We start from the raw sequence: 5230 nt of genomic DNA on the forward strand, positions 1-5230 counted from the left end.
AATTGTGTGTCTGTCAACGGAACATGTTAATTGGAGAGTCGTAGAGTCCGCGGGACGGGTCACCAGGGAGAAGCCAATTACTCCGTGTACCTATTTGAAAGGCGTCGCTCCTGGAATCCTGGCTGGCATTAGAACACTCTGCATTGGTCCATGTTATTGATTTTCCTCCTGCCTCAGTGGATGGGCTCGTTAATTGACAATTACCTTTTTCCCTGTGTTGGGAGAATTGACGACAACGACCTGAAGTGTTCAAGTTTCATTTGAGCTGAGCTCAGCCTGTACCTGTTTAACCTCTAACAAGTCCCAACAGGCAACCCTGGTGGACGGCACGCACGGGGCTCCCCACTAGTCAACTGCACCAGCTGGTACACATCGCCTCGACCTGTGGGACACGTGAAATCCAAGACCCGGCCTGGTGACCCTGACCCCGGCCCTTGTTTCTGCGTGAACTGCCAACGCGTAGGCAGGTGTGCGCTGGCTCGGAGCAGGCTGAGCAGCAGGGAAGGGGTCGAAGATGACAGGGGCTGCCCACGAGCACCTGGGCGCCATGTGTTCCGCTGGGGACACCATGTCCAGCGCCAGGAGGAAATTGCTGTTTTAGCCTTTGCAGCTGTGTGATGGTTCCCAAACATCCGCCCCTCCCCCCACCCCCCCCACCCCCAGATCAGCTGTCCCAGGCTGCCCTGAGGGGCCCAGGGACTCCACAAGGTTTGCTTGGATGAGAGAAAACCCCATTACCCACTGCCTAAGGGACAGGGACATTGGCATGGGGTCAGGAGCTGCCCTGCCTGGAGGGCCACACCCCAGAGCCCAACTCTCACAAAACCTTCCCCAGAGCTTTGTCCTGGGAGGTGGCTGCTGGGGTCTCGCCACCATCGAGGGGGATGGGTGCCCATTTTTAATAGCTAAAGATTTTAAATTCAAATTCCGCAAAGAGGCACAGCCCCCCTCCCCTCCCGCCCCACCACCACGCCGGGCATGCTCCTCCAGGCAGCCTCCCCTAGACGGGTAAGTTTCGTCGTCACACCGCCTCCCGGAACACCGCCGCATCACGAACCAGTCCGGCAGGCACGCGCCGCAGACCGACTTGCTTTGTTGCACTGGTTTCCAATTATTTTTTAAGCTGTTTATCTGTTTCTTCAAATGAAATCTTAGGCGGAAACCCAATTGATATGTGAGAGGAACAAATACCTCTAGTCTGTACCAGGCACCGAGGTTAACCCATGTGTGACTAGCCCCCAGCTCTCCCGTCCCATGCTTCTTGCTTTCTAGACAGCTCCTCAAGTGCTCGGCTCCGGGCGTGCGTTCTCTGCAGCCAGTGAGAGCAAGAGGCATTTAAAAGGCCCCAAACCTGCTCGCTCCCAGCTCGCCCCTTCCCGGACCCCTAGAGCCCCAGAGCACAATAGGGAAGTTACTGTTTGGTGGTGAGATGTGTTCCCATCGCAGCACAGTGAGTGCTGGGTGACCAAAGTCATGTCACCTCCCCTCTCTGAGTCTCCGTTTAGTCACCCACCAAACAAGGAAAGAATCGAGTTCACTCACCGCTGTGCAGGGCCCGGCGGCCGGATCTGGGAACGTGAAAACAAACCTGGAGGGCTGGCCTGCCCTGGGAATTGGGAAATAACTGTGTGGAGTTTTGTGTCCTTTTTGTTTTTAGGGTTACAGGTGGCAGAAGCAGAGCTTCATTAATGGCTGAGGTGGCCGAGCCCCGGAAAATCCACACTGCTTATGTTTTGCTTGAGGGAAAAAGGAAAAAAGACCAGTGTTTTCCTTCGCCGCTCTGTGGAGCAGAACCGGTCTGTGCTCTGTTCTGAACATCTGGTTCTCGGCCTAAAGCCACTCTGAGTTTCCCAAGTGTTCCTGTTCTGGCGTCGCCTGCGAAACCTGTTTCTGCAGCCGCAGCTCAGGGGACCCTCGGGGACTTTGCTGGGACTCAGAGCAGGATGGGGCATCTGACCACCACCAGCTGCAGTTTGGGGTTCTGCCCAAGGGTCCCCCTCCCCTGAATGCCCTTCATGACATTAGCCTTTCCAGGGGAGGTGGCAGTGACGAGGCCAAGGCTTTTGCTGTGCAGAGGGGCCGTGGAGGAATTGATGTCCCTCTGGCAGGGACACCTTCAGGGCCCTGGTTCAAGGCTCCTCCCACTCCCAGTGGAGGGGGCTGGGAGAGGCTCCCACAAGATGGGCCAGATGAAAACCACCTGCTGCCGGAAGCCGGTCCATCCTTGCTGCTTGACACAGTCGCTGCAGGGAAGAAACATCTGCGCAGCATATGTTTCAAGGGACCTGGCGTATATGGCACACTGTTCTTAATATGTCTGCTCCCCTTCTTAGTGCTATCTGTTTTAACCACGGTCACCTCTCTGAGAAAGGTTGTTTCCCCAGGTGGGGATTTTTCCCTGGAGTTATGGAGAGATCAAAATCCCTTAACTACATGTCAGGCGGGTAGTTAATCACTTTAACTACGAACGATCATGCTTAAGCTACATAACCTTTACTTAGGATAATCTCCTTCAGTTACTCCCTTGTAGCTTAATAGAACAATCGAGTAACCTTGGAATGGAGATAAGAAACTCCTTAACCTTTGGAATAGAATGGATAGGATTAAAATCAACTGGTATAAATACCGATGTAACAGGAGAAAAGAACACAGAACCTGGCTGGAGATCCTGGCTGGAGAACCTGGCTAGGCTGCTGATCAACTGAACGCTGTCTCCGTGTCATTCCTTCATTCTTTGCCGACTCCGTCCACACCTTTGGGAACCCCTGGACCTGCTGGGGCTGGACCCCAACATACCTGGAACAATCTCTAGGTATCTGTTCACTGTGGGATTCCTGTTGACTACAAAGATTCCTGGAACCAGTTGCAGTTCAGAGGAGAAAAAAGCAACTAACAAAACACAGAAATAAGAAGGATTATTCACTATGCAGTTTGCAGGATGCCCATGGCAACACTGAAAATGAATTCCTTATTTTCACCAGGTATTCTTATATGAGAAGACACGTTTCAAACAGTCTGGATAGTTTTTCTTCTGTTGGACCAGCATGGCAGGACTCAAGCGAGGATACGATGGGAAAATTGCTGGATTGTATGATCTGGATAAAACCTTGGGCCGGGGTCACTTTGCAGTGGTTAAGCTTGCCAGGCATGTCTTTACAGGTGAAAAGGTGGCCATAAAAATTATTGACAAGACAAAGTTGGACACACTAGCCACTGGTCGCCTTTTCCAAGAAGTGAGGTGCATGAAACTGGTGCAGCATCCCAACGTCATGCATCTCTATGAAGTGATTGACACCCAGACCAAACTGTATCTCATTCTGGAACTTGGGGATGGAGGAGATATGTTCGATTACATAATGAAACACGAGGAGGGACTTAATGAAGACTTGGCCAAGAAGTACTTTGCTCAGATAGTTCATGCCCTATCTTATTGCCATAAACTCCACGTGGTTCACAGGGACTTGAAACCTGAGAATGTGGTCTTCTTTGAAAGACGAGGCCTTGTGAAGCTGACGGACTTTGGTTTCAGCAACAAATTTCAGCCAGGGAAGAAGCTCACTACCAGCTGTGGGTCTCTCGCATATTCTGCTCCAGAAATTCTGCTTGGGGATGAGTATGATGCACCTGCAGTAGATATATGGAGTCTGGGAGTGATCCTTTTCATGTTGGTATGCGGGCAGCAACCCTTTCAAGAGGCCAATGACAGTGAAACATTGACAAGGATCATGGATTGTAAATACACGGTCCCATCCCATGTGTCTAAAGAGTTGGGATGCTGCACCAGTTTCATCACCCAGATGCTACAGAGAGATCCCGAGAGAAGGGCCTCTTTAGAAGAGATTGAAAACCATCCTTGGCTTCAGGGTGTGGACCCTTCGCCAGCCACCAAGTATAACATCCCCCTGGTGTCCTACAAGAACCTCTCAGAGGAGGAGCACAACAGCATCATTCAGCGCATGGTGCTCGGGGACATAGCGGATCGAGATGCCATTGTCGAAGCCCTGGAAACCAGCAGGTACAACCAGGTCATGGCCACATACCTCTTGCTCGCTGAACGGATCCTGAGGGAGAAGCAAGAGAAAGAAATCCAAACCAGGTCCGCCAGCCCCAGCAATATCAAGGCCCAGTTTAGGCAGTCATGGCCCACCAAAATCGAAGTGCCCCAGGACCTGGAGGATGACCTCACCGCCACTCCCCTGTCCCACGCGACCGTCCCTCCGGCTCCTGCGCGGGCTGCCGACGGTGTCCTCAATGGCCACCGGAGCAAAGGCCTGTGTGACATGGCCAGGAAAGACGACCTCCCCGAGTTGGCTGGGCCGGCATTGTCCACGGTGCCACCGGCGAGCTTGAAGCCCGTGGCCAGTGGGCGGAAGTGTCTGTTCCGGGTGGAGGAAGATGAAGAGGAGGATGAGGAGGACAAGAAACCCATGTCCCTCTCCACGCAAGTGGTCCTGCGCCGGAAGCCCTCGGTGACCAACCGGCTGACCTCGAGGAAGAGCGCCCCGGTGCTGAACCAGATCTTCGAGGAAGGGGAGTCCGACGAAGAGTTCGACATGGATGAGAACCTGCCTCCCAAGCTGAGCAGGTAAAAGATGAACATCGCCTCCCTGGGAATGGTTCACAAATGCTACCACCGGAGGAAAAGCCAGGGCCGCGGCTCCAGCTGCAGCAGCTCGGAGACCAGCGACGATGACTTGGAGAGCCGCCGGCGGCTCGATAAAGACAGCGGCTTCACCGGGACAAGCAGCAAGGGGCCGCCGGGCAGCGGGGGCCAGAGCAAGCCCAGCAACAGCAGCGGTGGGGCGGACAAGGCCAGCCCCATCAAGAAACAACACGGGTGGGGGCAGCCCCTCGGGCGGCTCAGGTGGCCAGAAAGAAGATGTGCGGTTCACATAGACAGTGAGCGTAACATCTGTCATTAAACATAGGAGAGACGTTTATAAAGGGCATTGGCAAGAAACTCTTTGTTGCAGCTGTTTTCCAAGCAATGTAAATACTTCTTCCTGTGATTGTGTATAACCTTGGCATGGCACATTTGAACCCGTATGTGTTCGGTTTTCATTGTGTTTTTTATATTCAGATGTATATATGGTGCTCACTTCAGGATCAGCAGTGTTGACCATTTATGCTGCATAGCTGTATTATAGCCTTATTAGTTGTGTGTGGTTGGTTGGCCCTCTGGGTAGACAGATGTTAGTCTGAGTGGTGTCTTACTCCTTTGTTCCTAAGT

The 5230-nt window shown here is 52.9% G+C and overlaps 1 pseudogene; it reads left to right on the forward strand.

Annotated features, from left to right (window-relative positions):
* Positions 1-3044: 3044 nt before the first annotated feature.
* On the forward strand, positions 3045-4896 carry LOC139017685 (SNF-related serine/threonine-protein kinase pseudogene; annotated as a pseudogene).
* Positions 4897-5230: the final 334 nt, after the last annotated feature.

The sequence above is a fragment of the Myotis yumanensis genome, unplaced genomic scaffold, assembly GCF_028538775.1.
Source record: "Myotis yumanensis isolate MYYU_CA2020_CCGP unplaced genomic scaffold, mMyoYum1.0.hap1 SCAF_10, whole genome shotgun sequence".
In the NCBI taxonomy this organism is placed as follows: domain Eukaryota; kingdom Metazoa; phylum Chordata; class Mammalia; order Chiroptera; family Vespertilionidae; genus Myotis; species Myotis yumanensis.